Consider the following 18,445-nt stretch of genomic DNA (forward strand, 5'->3'; position numbering starts at 1 on the left):
TGCTGGTGCATCGCTAAGGCTGGTTTCAGACTAGCGCATTTTACATGCAGCGCAGCTAAGCCCCGCCCCCTCCAGTCATTTCCTCCTACTATCGCACACGGCTGCATGCGATCTGCGCACCCTATCTTTAGCATAGGGTGTGCTGGCCGTGCGCTAGTAGGATTTTTGCGTGCGCTGCGCACTTTTGAAGGTGCGCTAGTGTGCACCGAACGCACCATGTTGCATTTTGGTGCGCTCGGTGCACCTTCAAAAGTGCGCAGCGCGAGCAAAAATCCTACTAGCGCACGGTCTGCGCACCCTATGCTAAAGATAGGGTGCGCAGATCGCATGCAGCCGTGTGCGATAGTAGGAGGAAATGACCGGACGGGGCGGGCAGGGGGCGGGGCTTAGCGGCGCCGTGCACTGCATGTAAAATGCGCTAGTCTGAAACCAGCCTATGTGGTCGCTAGTGAGCTGCCACACAGGCAGATCTCACCAGCGACATAGCGGGGGTCGCTACTTAGGCCTGTTTCACACTTCAGTTTTTTTGTGTCAGCTAAAATCCGCCAAAATGGCGGAAAGCGGATCCGTTCCTAGCTGATGTGAACGGATGGCTGCGGACCGTTTTTTTTTTTTATGGATCCGATGAATAAAGAATTTTAAAGGAACCGCTGCCCGGGGGGGGGGGGGGGGGAGAGAGAGAGAGAGATTTTTCTGTTCGCCAGAAATGATTTCAGGGTTAAATTTCTGGCTGACTTCCTTCCTCCGGGCATGCGCGCTATAAAAATGCGGATCCTGCAGCAGAAAAAAAAAGTCGCATGGTCCGTCCAGGCATCTCGGTGGACGGAAAAAAATTGACGGATCTGCAAAAAAAACGGATCCAACGGATGGCCGTCCGTCACGATCCGCCGGTAATGCAAATCAATGGGGAAAAAAACAGATCCGCCAAAAAAAATTGCGGATCCGTTTTTTCGCAAAAACGGCAGATTTTGACTGATGGTCAAAAACGGAAGTGTGAAACAGGCCTTACCTGTCAGACGAGGCGATCCTGACGTCCTCCCGCCCGTGTCCACGCGTCGCTCGTCGGCGCCACAGGAAGCCCAGCAGGAAGCTGACAACAAGAAACGGTCCAGGACTTTCTTGCGCGATCAGCGATAACCAGCGGGGGAGCGGTCGGAGGTAAGTATCACACATAGCGATATCGCTAGCAATATTGCTGCTACGTCACAAAAACCAGTGACGTTATAGCGATATTGCTAGCGATATCGCTTAGTGTGACAGGCCCTTAAGGAGTAAAAACTTGTTGACAGAACAATGTGATGTTCCAGTGGTCTGATACATCAGCAAAATGGATCACCCTCATGGAGTAGGTGCCCTCAATTTCTACTTGGAGAAGATATTCCATGACTCAGGAACAAAGACCTTTTGAGGCCAAAATAGTACAACCTCTATAGCCACTGTAATTCTACTTAGTTTTCTGTAACACTAAAGGAATTAAAACTGTATTCCCGTCCCTGCCTTTCATGGCCAAGTCAGGATTAACTGCTTCTAGGTTATGTCCACCACCAGAGGCAGGGTTACTAAAACAACCCTGTGATTCGCTGTTTGCGTAACTCCCATGGATATCAATGAGGTACATAATTTGCATAACAGTGAGCTACGGTGTTTCTGCAATTCAGGAGTTACACCAACAATGTAGCTTCCTTTGCTACACTGTTTCCTGAACTTCCTTTAACTTCTATTGCAATTATACAACAGTATCAAGCAGATTTGCTTGGCTGTTTTCATAACAAAAGGTCAAGCAAGAGAATGCAGTGGTTATGGCCGAGATAATATTTTGGTTTGAAGAACTTGGTTCCTACTCTTGTAGAAATTTTCATAAGGAGAATGCTGCCACTCAGGAAGAACCTGTTGTCTCAGAACGGATTTGTTCACTCAATCCTGTAATAACTTCATCTTTATGGCCCTGAAGCTACATGGGGTAGCTTCAGAAAAGCATGATTTTTGGAGGTGTTTTACACCCTGTTGGCAGCCCACACAATATCTATAACTGGGTCTGGAAGACCTTTGCAGAATAGCATTGATTTAAAAATCTTGTTCCCACTTGAGTCCCTGTTCTCTTGCAGTTCCTTCAAAAAGGTATCCAGAAAGGTCTACAGTTTAAAGGGAATCTGTCACCTCATTTTTTGCATATAAGCTGCGGCTACCGCCATCAGGGGCTTATCTACAGCATTCTAATGCTGTAGATAAGCCCCCCACGTAACCTGAAAGATAAGAAAAACTAGTTAGATTATACTCACCGGGGGGGGGCGGTCCGATGGGTGTCACGGACCGGATCCGGCGCCTCCTATCTTCTAGCGATGACGTCATCCTCCTTGCTTCATGTCGTGCTCCTGCACAGGCATACTGGTCTGCCCTGTTGAGGGCAGACCAGAGTACTTCAGTGCACAAGGGCGCGGCATGAAGCAAGGAAGAGGACGTCATCGCTAGAAGATAGGAGGCGCCTGAACCGGACCGTGACACCCATCGGACCGCCCCCCCCCGGTGAGTATAATCTAACTAGTTTTTCTTATCTTTCAGGTTACATCGGGGGCTTATCTACAGCATTACAGAATGCTGCTGTATGTAAGCCTCTGATGGCAATGGCCACATCTCATATGGCAAAAAATAGGTGACAGATTCCCTTTAAGAGCTTTAAAGGCTACTTAAAGGGAACCTGTCAGCCCCCGCAGGAGTTTTTAAGTAAAAGAGCCACCTTGTGCAGCACTAATGCTGCATATTGTCTAGGTGGCTCTTTTATTTAGGGTACCTTGCACCGCAGAAATAATCGTTTTAAAATTGGTCAGACATACCTGATATTTGTCAGAGGGGCTGGTGTTTCCCCATCTGACAGACGCCTCACATCCATCACTCATGGTTGTGTCTCCACCTCCAAATCTTTATTTTCAAATCATGGCGCCTGCGCTGTACTATGTCTTCTTGGTTACCGTCGCCCGTCCTCTGTCATGACGTCGGTGGCCAGAGATCCAGCCCCGCAGTTGCTTATGGTTTATTCACACTGCGGGGCTGGGAATCTCGGGTGCAGATAGCTACTGCGCATGCCCGAGATTCCTGCCCCGCAGTGTGAATAAACCATAAGCGACTGCGGGGCCGGATCTCAGGCCACCGACGTCATGACAGACCAAGAAGACATAGTACAGCAGGCGCCAGGATTTGAAAATACCCATTGGCTGTCAGTAATCTGCCCCAGCACGGACCTCTGTCATCACTCCAGTATTGGAAATAACAAAGCAGAGTCCTGTGTCTGTGGAAAGCAGCACAATCACTCCACACCACATCCACAGTGGTGATAGTGTCACATGTCCCCACATCACATCCACAGTGGGGAAAGAGTGTCACATGTCTCCACACCACATCCACAGTGGTGATAGAGGGTCACATGTCCCCACATCACATTCACAGGGGTGATAGAGCCTCACATGTCCCCACATCACATCCACAGTGGTGATAGAGCTTCACATGTCCCCACATCACATCCACAGTGGTGAGAGAGCATCACATGTCCCCACATCACATCCACAGTGGTGAGAGAGCATTATATGTCCCCACATCACATCCACAGTGGTGAGAGAGCGTCACATGTCCCCACATCACATCCACAGTGGTGAGAGAGCGTCACATGTCCCCACATCACATCCACAGTGGTGAGAGAGCATCACATGTCCCCACATCACATCCACAGTGGTGAGAGAGTGTCACATGTCCCCACGTCACATCCACAGTGGTGAGAGAGTGTCACATGTCCCCACGTCACATCCACAGTGGTGAGAGAGTGTCACATGTCCCCACATCACATCCACAGTGGTGAGAGAGCATCACATGTCCCCACATCACATCCACAGTGGTGAAAGAGCTTCACATGTCCCCACATCACATCCACAGCGGTGATAGAGCTTCACATGTCTCTACATCATATCCACAGTGGTGAAAGAGCTTCACATGTCCCCACATCACATCCACAGGGGTGAGAGAGCATCACATGTCACACATCACATCCACAGTGGTGAGAGAGTGTCACATGTCCCCACATCACATCCACAGCGGTGATAGAGCTTCACATGTCCCCACATCACATCCACAGTGGTGATAGAGCTTCACATGTCTCTACATCACATCCACAGTGGTGATAGAGCTTCACATGTCTCTACATCACATCCACAGTGGTGATAGAGCATCACATGTCCACACATCACATCCACAGTGGTGACAGAGCTACATATGTCTCCACATCACATCCACAGTGGTGATAGAGCATCACATGTCCCCACAGGGATGTGCTAAAAAGAATGAAGAAACGGAATAAATAAAAAGAATGAACATAATAACTTATAGGCTCAAACATAAAGAGAGGTATTATAGATTTCTTATGCACGTTGGCCATTGAATGAACATGAAATATACTGTATGTACATAATAGGAGAATGAACACCTATCCCATATAAACAGGTGTATATTATATTCCCTGAGCTTTATAGGTGGGGAATGAACATGAAATATATGTAGATAATAGAAGAATGAACACATATCCCATATAAACAGGTGTATATTATATTCCCTGTGCTTTATAGGTGAGGAATGAACATGAAATACATGTAGATAATAGGGGAATGAACACATCCCATATAAACAGGTGTATATTATATTCCCGGAGCTTTATAGGTGGGGAATGAACATGAAAAATCTCTGATTTTGAACCAGTCACAGAAGAAGAAGTAAGGAGGCTCCTTGCATCTTCTCGCCCAACCACTTGCACCAGTGACCCATTTCTGTCACATCTCCTCCAGTCCCTTTCCCCTGCTGTCACCCCTCACCTAACTAAAATATTTAACCCCTCTCTCTCTTCTGGTATCTTTCCCTCCTCATTTAAGCATGCCATCATACATCCACTACTTAAAAAAACATCCCTCGACCAAAACTGTGCCGCTAACTATAGACCTGTCTCTAATCTTCCCTTCATCTCTAAACTCCTGGAACACCTGGTCCACTCCCATCTTATCCGCTATCTCTTTGATAACTCTCTTCTCGACCCTCTCCAATCCGGATTCCGCTCTTTACACTCTACTGAAACTGCCCTCACTAAAGTCTGTAATGATCTACTAACAGCTAAATCAAATGGTCATTACTCCATGCTAATTCTCTTGGATTTCTCTGCAGCATTCGACACTGTGGATCATCAGCTCCTCCTCCCTATGCTCCGTTCCATTGGCCTCAAGGACACCGTTCTCTCCTGGTTCTCCTCCTATCTCTCTGACCGCTCCTTTACTGTATCTTTTGCCGGTTCCTCCTCCTCTCACCATCCCCTTACTGTTGGGGTTCCTCAAGGATCAGTCCTAGGCCCCCTCCTCTTCTCTTTGTACACTGCCCCTATTGGTCAAACAATCAGTAGATTTGGTTTCCAGTACCATCTCTATGCTGATGACACCCAATTATATGCTGCTTCTCCTGACATCACACCAGCCTTTCTAGAAAACACCGGCGATTGTTTAAACGCTGTGTCTAACATCATGTCCTCACTATATCTGAAACTGAACTCCTTGTGTTTCCTCCCGCTACTAATGTACCTATACCCGACATTGCCATTTCCGTGTGTGGTTCCACTATTACCAGCAACATGCCCGCTGTCTTGGGGTCATACTTGACTCTGAGCTTTCCTTTGCCCCCCACATTCGATCACTGGCTCGCTGTTGTCACCTGCACCTCAAAAACATTTCTATAATTCGACCTTTTCTTGCTTTTGACTCCGCAAAAACTCTTACTGTTCATTCTCGTCTGGACTATTGTAACGCTCTTACCAAACTCTCCCCTCTCCAATCCGTCCTGAATGCTGCAGCTAGGATCATATTCCTTACCAATCGTTACACCGATGCCTCTACCTTGTGCCAGTCATTACACTGGCTACCCATCCACTCCAGAATTCAGTATAAACTTATTACCCTCACCCACAAAGCCCTCCATGGCTCAGCACCACCCTACATCTCCTCCCTTGTTTCAGTATACCACCCTACCCGTGCCCTCTGTTCTGCTGATGACCTGAGGTTAGCATCCTCAATCAGAACCTCCCACTCCCGTCTCCAAGACTTTACACGTGCCGCGCCAATTCTTTGGAATACACTTCCCAGGTCAATACGATTAGTCCCCAATCCCCACAATGTTAAGCGTGCCTTGAAAACGCATTTATTCAGACTGGCCTATCGCCTCAACACATTGACCTAATCTATCCCTGGGTGTCACAGTCAAAAGTTTTACCATAACCAGGTTCCCCGCATCATGTTCCCACATGCTTTATGCATCCCTTAGCCCTCTGTGTCTGTACTGTTAAGCCCCCGTTACACACTGCGATATCGCTAGCAATATCGCTGTAAAGTCACCGATTTTGTGACGTAGCAGCGATATTGCTAGCGATATCGCTGCATGTGATACTTACCTCCGACTGGCTCCCCCGCTGGTTATCGCTGATCGCGCGAGAAGCTTCTGGACCATTCCTCGTCGGTCACTTCCTGAGGCGCTTCCTGCTGTGACGACGAGCGACGCATGGACACGGGCGGGAGGACACAGGATCGCCTCATCTGACAGGTAAGTAGCGATCCCCGTCCCCAGCGATGTCGCTGGTGAGATCTGCCCGTGTGGCAGCTCACTAGCGACCACCTAGCGATGCACCAGCGATCCTGACCGCGTCATATCGCTAGTCGGGATCGCTGGTGCATCGCTAGGTGTAACGGTACCCTTACACACTTAACACTATGGCTCGTCCAAACAATCAGGGCAATTGTTACCACCTACCTTTCGTGTCTACCTCTTTCCTCATAGATTGTAAGCTTGCGAGCAGGGCCCTCATTCCACATGGTATTTGTTATAATCTATATGATTATTGTTATGGTGCAATGTCTATTGTCTGTACAAGTCCCCTCTGAAATGTAAAGTGCTGCGGAATATGTCGGTGCTATAGAAATAAAATTTATTATTATTATAGATAATAGAGGAATGAACACACAGCACATATAAACAGGCGTATATTATATTCCCTGTGCTTTATAGGTGGGGAATGAAGAGCTTCACATGTCCTTACATCTCATCCACAGTAATGATAGACCTTCACATGTCCTTACATCACATCCACAGTGGTGATAGAGCATCACATGTCTCTACATCATATTCACAGTAAAGATAGAGGGTCACATGTCCCCACATCCCATCCACAGTGGTGATAGACCTTCGCATGTCCGCACATCACATCCACAGTGGTGATAGAGCATCACAAGACTCCACATCACATCCATAGTGGTGATAGAGCATCACATGTCCCCACAGGGACGTACTAAAAAAAATGAAAATGAATAAATAAAAAGAATGAACATAAGAACTTATAGGCTCAAACATAAAGAGAGGTATTATAGATTTCTTATGCAAGTTGGCCATTGAATGAACATGAAATATACTGTATGTACATAATAGGAGAATGAACACCTATCCCATATAAACAGGTGTATATTATATTCCCTGAGCTTTATAGGTGGGGAATGAGCATGAAATATATGTAGATAGAGGAATGAACACATATCCCATATAAACAGGTGTATATTATATTCCCTGAGCTTTATAGGTGGGGAATGAACATGAAATATATGTAGATAATAGGGGAATGAACACATATCCCATATAAACAGGTGTATATTATATTCCCTGAGCTTTATAGGTGGGGAATGAACATGAAATATATGTAGATAATAGGGGAATGAGCACATATCCCATATAAACAGATGTATATTATATTCCCTGTGCTTTATAGGTGGGGAATGAACATGAAATATATGTAGATAATAGGGGAATGAACACCTATCCCATATATACAGGTGTATATTATATTCCCTGAGCTTTATAGGTGGGGAATGAGCATGAAATATATGTAGATAGAGGAATGAACACATATCCCATATAAACAGGTGTATATTATATTCCCTGTGCTTTATAGGTTGGGAATGAACATGAAATATATGTAGATAATAGAGGAATGAGCACATATCCCATATAACCAGGTGTATATTGTATTCCCTGTGCTTTATAGGTGGGGAATGAACATGAAATATATGTAGATAATAGGGGAATGAACACCTATCCCATATATACAGGTGTATATTATATTCCCTGTGCTTTATAGGTGGGGAATGAACATGAAATATATGTAGATAATAGGGGAATGAACACATATCCCATATAAACAGGTGTATATTATATTCCCTGAGCTTTATAGGTGGGGAATGAACATGAAATATATGTAGATAATAGGGGAATGAACACCTATCCCATATATACAGGTGTATATTATATTCCCTGAGCTTTATAGGTGGGGAATGAACATGAAATATATGTAGATAATAGGAGAATGAACACCTATCCCATATATACAGGTGTATATTATATTCCCTGTGCTTTATAGGTGGGGAATGAACATGAAATATATGTAGATAATAGGGGAATGAACACATATCCCATATAAACAGGTGTATATTATATTCCCTGTGCTTTATAGGTGGGGAATGAGCATGGAATATATGTAGATAATAGGGGAATGAACACCTATCCCATATATACAGGTGTATATTATATTCCCTGAGCTTTATAGGTGGGGAATGAGCATGAAATATATGTAGATAGAGGAATGAGCACATATCCCATATAAACAGGTGTATATTATATTCCCTGAGCTTTATAGGTTGGGAATGAACATGAAATATATGTAGATAATAGAGGAATGAGCACATATCCCATATAAACAGGTGTATATTATATTCCCTGAGCTTTATAGGTGGGGAATGTATATGAACTATATGTAGATAATAGGGGAATGAACACATATCCCATATAAACAGGTGTATATTATATTCCCTGAGCTTTATAGGTGGGGAATGAACATGAAATATATGTAGATAATAGGAGAATGAGCACATATCCCATATAAACAGGTGTATATTATATTCCCTGAGCTTTATAGGTGGGGAATGAACATGAAATATATGTAGATAATAGGGGAATGAGCACATATCCCATATAAACAGGAGTATATTATATTCCCAGTGCTTTATAGGTGGGGAATGAACATGAAATATATGTAGATAATAGAGGAATGAGCACATATCCATATAAACAGGTGTATATTATATTCCCTGTGCTTTATAGGTGGGGAATGAACATGTAATATATGTAGATAATAGAGGAATGAACACATATCCCATATAAACAGATGTATATTATATTCCCTGAGCTTTATAAGTGGGGAATGAACATGAAATATATGTAGATAATAGGGGAATGAGCACATATCCCATATAAACAGGTGTATATTATATTCCCTGAGCTTTATAGGTGGGGAATGAACATGAAATATATGTAGAGAATAGGGGCATGAACACATATCCCATATAAACAGGTGTATATTATATTCCCTGTGCTTTATAGGTGGGGAATGAACATGTAATATATGTAGATAATAGAGGAATGATCACATATCCCATATAAACAGGTGTATATTATATTCCCTGAGCTTTATAGGTGGGGAATGAACATGAAATATATGTAGAGAATAGGGGCATGAACACATATCCCATATAAACAGGTATATATTATATTCCCTGAGCTTTATAGGTGGGGAATGAACATGAAATATATGTAGATAATAGAGGAATGAACACATATCCCATATAAACATGTGTATATTATATTCCCTGTGCTTTATAGGTGGGGAATGAACATAAAATATGTGTAAATAATAGGGGAATGAACACATATCCCATATAAACATGTGTATGTTGTATTCCCTGTGCTTTATAGGTAGGGGGGCGAAGTGGCCATGGTGCGGCCAGCATAATGATTCATAACGATTCAGAGGGGATGGAGAGGAGGCGGAGCTTTTCAAGGTCCTGAACATTGCTGTGTGCGTCTGACCTGCGTAGAGATACGTAGAGATGCAGGTCAGATGACCATAGCACACTGCTCTTGACTCTTTCTCTGAGTCCTGTCTTGTCACAGTGAGCGCACCAGCCTCAGTACACCCCCACTACACAAATCTGTAGTTTTATTAAAGGCATGTCCCAGGTAAGAATAGAGCAAGATATTGGGCTTCATATACACATGTGACATGTAGAGTGCACGGATCCACATGTGCATGAGGCCTTCATATTTTATTACACGTTAAAGGGGTTGTCCAGAGTTGGGATTAAAGTCTGTAGTCACGCTGTGTGATACAGAATTCTAGATGTGAATCCTCACATAGCGCTGTTGTGCAATTCTCCAGGAGCGAGCAGGCAGTTGTGTGACCGCAGGTACGAGATTTGCGCACTCCCGGCCACATTCCCACTAGATGAGCCCAGTTTCGCTTAATGCAAGTGTATCGAGCGAGGCCGGACACATCTCTCCAAAAAGGGGTTCGGAGATAGGCAAATCACGTACTTGCGGTCACACAACTGTCTGCTCGCAGAGAATCGTGACAATGCATACACTGTTAGAGTAACTGTAGACTTGAGCCCCAAGCCTGGACAACCTCTTTAAACAAGGCACATGTATAGAAATGACAGTCATAATGTGTAAACGCTATTAACCTGCAGATAAAGGTTTGGTCTGCAGGTTAATAGTATTGTGCAGCTGCATTGAGAGCTCAGCTATGGGACGAAATGAACTTTAATCCTCCCGGCAGCCTCAGGCTGAGACACAGCTACAGTCAGCGCTCATTACATGGTGAGCGGCGGATGTAAGCATGTCCCAGTGCTTTGACAGCTTGCTTTGCAGTGCGTCAGTACACACCTGGCTGTACTGCTTACGTCTGCCGCTCACCATGTACTGAGTAATAATAATAAATTTTATTTTTATAGCGCCGACATATTCCGCAGCACTTTACATTTCAGAGGGGATTGGTACAGACAATAGACATTACAGCATAACAATAATCACATAGAGCATAACAGATACCAAGAGGAGTGAGGGCCCTGCTCGCAAGCTTACAGTCTATGAGGAAAGAGGTAGACACGAAAGGTGGGTGGTAACAGTTACCCTGATTGTATGGACCAGTCATAATGTTAAGTGTGTAACAGTACAAACACAGAGGGCTAATGGATGCATAAAGCATGTGGGAGAATGATGCGGGGAACCTGGTTATGGTAAGACTTTTGGCTCTGCCACACAGGGATAGATTAGGTTAATGTGTTGAGGCGATAGGCCAGTCTGAATAAATGCGTTTTCAGGACACGCTTAAAATTGTGGGGATTGGGGACTAATCGTATTGACCTGGGAAGTGCATTCCAAAGAATTGGCGCGGCACGTGTAAAGTCTTGGAGACGGGAGTGGGAGGTTCTGACTATTGAGGATGCTAACCTCAGGTCATCAGCAGAACGGAGGGCACGGGTAGGGTGGTATACTGAAACAAGGGAGGAGATGTAGGGTGGTGCTGAGCCATGGAGGGCTTTGTGAGTGAGGGTAATAAGTTTATACTGAATTCTGGAGTGGATGGGTAGCCAGTGTAATGACTGGCACAAGGTAGAGGCATCGGTGTAACGATTGGTGAGGAATATGATCCTGGCTGCAGCATTCAAGACAGATTGGAGAGGGGAGAGTTTGGTAAGAGGGAGACCGATTAGAAGAGAGTTACAATAGTCGAGACGAGAATGAATAAGAGAAACAGTAAGAGTTTTTGCAGAGTCAAAGGTAAGAAAAGGTCAAATTCTAGAAATGTTTTTGAGGTGCAGATGACAAGAGCGAGCCAGTGATCGAATGTGGGGGGCAATGGAAAGCTCGGAATCAAGTATGACCCCAAGACAGCGGGCCTGTTGCTGGGGAGTAATAGTGGAACCACACACAGAAATGGCAATGTCGGGTATAGGTACATTAGTAGAGGGAGGAAACACCAGGAGTTCAGTCTTTGACAGGTTCAGTTTCAGATATAGTGAGGACATGATATTAGACACAGCGTTTAGACAATCGCCGGTGTTTTCTAGAAAGGCTGGCGTGATGTCAGGAGAAGAAGCGTATAATTGGGTGTCATCAGCATAGAGATGGTACTGGAAACCAAATCTACTGATTGTTTGACCAATAGGGGCAGTGTACAAGGAGAAGAGGAGGGGGCCTAGAACCGATCCTTGGGGGACCCCAACAGTAAGGGGAAGATGAGAGGAGGAGGAACTGGCAAAAGATACAGTAAAGGAGCGGTTGGAGAGATAGGAGGAGAACCAGGAGAGAACGGTATCCTTGAGGCCAATGGAACGGAGCATAGTGAGGAGGAGCTGATGATCCACAGTGTCGAATGCTGCAGAGAGATCCAAGAGAATTAGCATGGAGTAGTGACCATTTGATTTAGCTGTTAGCAGATCATTAGAGACTTTAGTGAGGGCAGTTTCAGTGGAGTGTAAAGAGCGGAAACCGGATTGGAGAGGGTCGAGAAGAGAGTTTTCTGAGAGATAGCGGATAAGATGGGAGTGGACCAGGCGTTCCAGGAGTTTAGAGATGAAGGGAAGATTAGAGACAGGTCTATAGTTAGCGGCACAGTTTTGGTCGAGGGATGGTTTTTTTAAGTAGTGGATGTATGATGGCATGCTTAAATGAGGAGGGAAAAATACCAGAAGAGAGAGAGAGGTTAAATATTTTAGTTAGGTGAGGGGTGACAGCAGGGGAAAGGGACTGGAGGAGCTGTGACAGAAATGGGTCACTGGTGCAAGTAGTTGGGCGAGAAGATGCAAGGAGCCTGCTTACTTCTTCTTCTGTGACTGGTTCAAAATCAGAGAGTGAGTTAGATGCAGTGGGGGAGGGAGGACAGTGCATGGTATGAGGTGATTGGGAGATAATTTCCTGTCGGATCTGGTCAATTTTTTCTTTGAAGTAATTGGCCAGATCGTCAGCTCGGAGCTCCGTGGTTGGGGCCTGTACTCTTGGATTGAGTAGAGAATGAAAAGTGTCAAAGAGACGTTTCGGGTTATTGGACAGTGAGGTGATGAGGGTGTTGAAATAGGTTTGTTTTGAGAGGTGAAGGGCAGTGTTGTATGTTCTAAGCATAAACTTAAAATGGATGAAATCTTCGGGTAGATTGGATTTTCTCCACAGACGTTCGGCGCACCTGGAGCACCGCTGCAGGAAACGTGTTTGCACCGTGTGCCAGGGTTGTCGCCGTCTGCGTTGTGGTGTTCTATTTATAGGGGGTGCAAATTCATCCAGGGCAGTTTGAAGTGTTTCATTGTAATGCTTCAATGCAGAATCAGGACATGAGAGGGAGGAGATAGGGGCCAATGAAGACTGCAAGTTCTTCATAAGTTTCTGGGTGTTAATGGCCTGTATGTTTCTATAAGTCTGGACAGTGGGGGTGACCTGAGCAGCCTGGCAGTTCTTGATAGAGAATGAAAGAAGATTGTGGTCAGAGAGCGGGAGAGGGGAGTTTGCAAAATCATCCACTGCACAAAGCCGAGAGAAGACCAAGTCGAGGGAGTTTCCGTCTTCATGCGTTGGAGAATTAGTAAGCTGCGAAAGGCCAAACGAGGAGGTTAGAGATAAAAGGTGAGTAGCAGATGGTGAGAGGGGAAGAGCAATGGGGATGTTGAAATCTCCCATGATGAGGGTAGGGATGTCACAGGAGAGAAAATGTGGAAGCCAAGTGGCAAAATGATCCAGGAACTGATGGGAGGGGCCGGGAGGACGATACACCACCACCACTCGCATGGAGAAGGGGGTGTAGAGTCTGACGACATGGACCTCAAAAGAAGGGAAGACAAGTGAGTGTACTTGAGGGATAACCTGAAAGGTACATTTTGGTGATAGGAGCAGACCAACGCCTCCACCAGCTCTACTGTCTGATCTTGGGATATGAGAGAAGTGAAGCCCCCCGTATGAAAGAGCAGCAGCAGCGGTAGTGTCTGACTGCTGGATCCAGGTTTCAGTAAGAGCCAGGAGGTTAAGAGAATTAGAAAGGAAAAAGTCATGAATGAAGGAGAGTTTGTTACACACTGAGCGAGAATTCCAAAGTGCACAATTAAGAGAGACAGATGGCAAGCAGGGAATATTAATAAGATTAGAGGGGTTTCTAAGTGTAGCAGTCGGGGGGTTTGACTCTCTATAACATGGGGGACCAGGGTTGGGAGCAATGTCTCCTGCGACTAGGAGAAGGAGGATAGAAAGAGTGAGCAGATGGTTAAGTGATTTGTGAGAGCATCTCTGATGTTGAATGGTGGGACTGACTGGATCTGTGCAATTTAACAACGTGAAAAGAGCATGAGTGCTATACATAGGAGAGGAAAGAAGCGAGGGGCCAATGTGGATGGAGTGTAGAGAGTTAATGCCAGGGCGGTGGATTTGTGTGTATGCAGCGGCCAGGATTAAAATTACACAAATGCATATGGTATATATTTGTTGTACTCCAAATGTACAGAGAGTAGATGTATATAAATGTCTTACCTGTCTCCTGCCCTGTCTAACTGCCATGTTTTAACTGCCAGTACTTTGATAAACTGTACTTGGATAAAGTGTGCATAAATGCCCCCGACTGAATGTCAGCTGCTGCCGGTAGGAATAAAATTAATTTCTTCCCGGTTGCTGGGCTGTCATTGTAGCAGCTGAATGGCTTTCTTAAGGGTACGTGCAGACAACCAGGAATAACTGTGGGTTGAACACTACGTACTTGTGCAGCCCAGCGTCAAAACCGCATCGTCCAGATGTTACAGCATAGTGGCAGGGATTCCAAGAAATCCCATGTACACTATGCGTCCACAGACATCCATGGATCACACACTGACTCTGACATGTGGCGTGTCATTCAGGACCACAGCATGTCAATTTGTCTTGCGGAGAAGCAAGCCTCCATAACAGAAATTTCACCAATAGAACGTATTAGACGCGGTGAATCCTCACAGTTCAGTGATCACATGCGGATTCACCTGCGTTCAATAGATGGCGGCACTTTGGAAGCAACGTCCAGATCGTGGCCACATAGCCTATAGCTATTTACCTGCAGATTAACCCCATACCTGCAGGTAAATAGCATTATCTGGCATGACAGGTTCCCATAATCATTTTAGGATCCTAGTTAAAATGCAAATAATGAATACTCCTCTCCAGCAGTGACACCGTTCTAGCAATGTCTGCACTGCTGTTGGCGGAGGGTAATGTGACATGGCTGCAGCTGATCAATATTCTGTCAGGGTGGATGTCTGCTCTGACCAAATTGTAAATGCTGCAGCCAAACAGTTTGGTCTCACTGTTGCACAGGGAGGCTGCAGAAGGAGTGGGATGGTCTGGCAGAGACTGGGCGGTTATCACCAGTCTATGCCAGACAGGAAAACTCTGGTTGGTGAGTGGTCACCTCCTCCAGAATCAGGAGATGGCTGCCCTCATGACTAGATGTGCTATCTAGGACAACATGCAGAATGCTAAGGCCTGTTTCACACTTCAGTTATTTGATGTCAGTTGCAAACCGTCAAGTTGTGAAATAACGGATCCGTTTCCGCTTTGGAGCAAACGGATGAACCTGATCAGTTTTCTGGACGGATCCGCTGAAGCCGCTCAGTGCATGAAATCTAAAGGAACAGAGGTAGAGAGAGAGATTCTTAACCAACCTACCTAAATTTTTATTTAGAGATATATGTACATTTGTGAATGAGGGGAGTGTAATATTTGTATGCAGGTGAAAGGTGGGCCCCTTAAAGTCAATGTTACTGGTGGGCCCTTGGCACCCCAGTCCGACACTGGCTGCTTCCTTTCGCTTCCAAACTCCTGGAGCAGCACGTCCACGCTGAACTTTCTTCCCACCTCTCATCTAACTTGCTCTTTGACAATCTACAATCTGGTTTCCGTCCCCATCATTCCAATGAGACTGCCCTGACCAAAATTACTAATGACCTACTTACAGCCAAAGCTATCGGCCAATACTCTATACTCCTCCTTCTACACCTGTCCTCTGCTTTCGACACAGTTGACCACTGCCTCCTACTACAGATCCTCTCCTCCTTTGGCATCAAAGACCTCACCCTATCCTGGATCTCCTCGTACCTTTCCAACCGCACATTCAGCGTCTCCCACTCCCACACTACCTCCTCATCCTACCCTCTCTCTGTTGGAGTCCCCCAAGGCTCTGTTCTAGGACTCCTACTTTTCTCAATCTATACATTTGGCCTGGGACAACTCATAAAGTCCCATGGATTCCAGTACCACCTTTATGCTGACGACACTCAGATCTACCTCTCTGGTGCAAACGTCACCTCTCTGCTGTCCAGAATCCCGGAGTGTCTATCAGTCGTAACCTCCTTCTCCTCTCGCTTCCTCAAACTCAATCTAGACAAATCTGAACTCATCATCTTTCCTCCATCTCACAGATCTTCCTTACCTGATCTATCTATCACAATTAATGACATCACGCTTTCCCCCGTACCAGAAGTCTGCTGCCTCGGAGTAACCTTTGATTCTGCCCTGTCCTTCAAACCGCACATCCAAGCTCTTTCCACCTCCTGTCTCCTCCAGTTCAAAAATATTTCCAGAATCCGTCCTTTCCTCAACCCTTGATTTACAAAAAATGCTTGTGCATGCCCTGATCTCCCGCCTCGATTTACTGCAACATCCTTTTCTGTGGCCTTCCTGCTTAACACCCTCGCACCTCTCCAGTCCATCCTTAACTCTCCTGTCCGATTAATTAATCTCTCTCCTTGCTACTCCTCCACTTCTCCCCTCTGCAAATGTCTTCACTAGCTTCCATTCCCTCAGCGTATCCAGTTCATTTTGCTAATACTGACCTACAAAGCCATCCATAACCTGTCTCCTCCATATATCTCTGAACTAATCTCGCAATATCTTTCCTCACTTAATCTCCAGTCCTCCCAAGACCTCCTTCTCTTCTCCACACTTATTCGCTCCTTACCCAACGGCCTCCAACTCTTCTCCCGAATTTCCTCCATCCTCTGGAATTCTGTGCCCCAACACGTGCAACGATCAACCACATTCAGATCCTTCAGACGGAACCTGAAAACCCACCTCTTCAAGAAAGCTTGCAATGACCCCGCTGCCTCCTCACCACTAACCAGAGCTACCGCCTCACCAACACCGGAGCTGCCACAACCCCCCAACCTACTGTCTCCTTCCCCACCATCCTGTGGAATGTAAGCCAGCAAGGGCAGGGTCCTCTTCCCTCTGTACCAATCTGTCATTTTTAGTTTGTTTACTGCAAGTGATACCTGTAATTTGTATGTAACCCCTTCTCATGTACAGCACCATGGAATCAATGATGCTGTATAAATAATAATCTTATATTCTTCTGTTCAATAGGAGTCATATGAAATATAACCCTTCTGTGCTGCCTTAAGACTACAGCAAACAGCAATATTGGTGAGTACATTTTCATTAGACACATCCCAAATCTACCTTTCTGGATACCCTTTGTACGATGTGAGATCCCATATTCTGCTCTGTATACGGCTTTTATGACATAACATTTTATATACGTCCCCATATAGCAAATTATTACTCTGTGACTGTCTTCTATAACATTTCATATACGGTATTTCTATTTATGATTCAGTACGTTTTTATTTATCAGATAACAATCATTAAAGGGGTTGTCCGGGCTTTTCACATAATCTCATTGCATATCTGGGCTGCAGAATGGTGACAATAAGTCATTTTTCTGTGTTCTGGCATTGAAATGAGAACTGGTCGTTTCCTCCTACTCCACTAAAAACCTGCCCTCTATAGCAACAACCCCACCCTCCATAGCTACAGGCCCTCCCCGTTGCAGCCCTCATCACACAGTAACGAATTCTTCCCCTCCAGCAGCCTCAGTGCAGAGAGCAGACCACCCAGCTGCTCCTCCCCCAGACACATGCTGAACAGTGATCTATGGAAAGTGAAACTAGTGAGGAGGGAAAATTGTCCTGTATTCTGGGCCACTCCATGATTACACGGACGGGGAGGGCTTGTTGCTATGGAGGGTGGGGTTGTTGCTATAGAGGGCAGGTTTTTAGTAGAGTAGGAGGAAACGACCAGTTCTCATGTAGAAAACCCTGCAAACTGGTGACAGAAGGTAAATTACTTATTGTCACCATTCTGCAGCCCAGATATGTACTGAGATTATGTGAAAAGCCCGGACAACCCCTTTAACAGATAAGTAAGTCACATGGGAAAACATCAACATTTGCAAAGTAGAATATAATAACATATAATTACTTTCCCAGTCTACTTAAAGCACCACTCTAGTGGTTTTTTTTAGCTCTGGAATGATGTTTTAAATTTAAGCCCTCTGTCCCTGGTTACATACTTACTCTCCTGCGTCTTCCACGTTTTCCAGCACTGCTCCGGTCCTGCGGCACCATCTTATGAGCGCAGCTTCTGTCAGCCGGAAGTCAGAAGCTATGCTCACAAGCTCTCATAGACTTGTATTGAAAAGTGACCTCCGACG

General features: G+C 45.3%; 1 protein-coding gene across 5 annotated transcripts in view; it reads left to right on the forward strand.

Moving 5' to 3' along the window:
* LOC141074240 (uncharacterized) overlaps positions 1–18,445 on the forward strand; it is a 64,941-nt gene that overhangs the window by 32,760 nt on the left and 13,736 nt on the right. For all 5 annotated transcript variants that reach the window (XM_073561842.1, XM_073561841.1, XM_073561843.1 and 2 more), the window contains one exon: positions 17,317–17,376. The gene's annotated coding sequence lies outside the window, so the exon portion shown is untranslated. The remainder of the gene's footprint in view (positions 1–17,316; positions 17,377–18,445) is intronic.

This window comes from Dendrobates tinctorius, unplaced genomic scaffold, assembly GCF_039654945.1.
Source record: "Dendrobates tinctorius isolate UK_male_01 unplaced genomic scaffold, ASM3965494v1 ptg000331l, whole genome shotgun sequence".
Classification (NCBI taxonomy): Eukaryota; Metazoa; Chordata; class Amphibia; order Anura; family Dendrobatidae; genus Dendrobates; species Dendrobates tinctorius.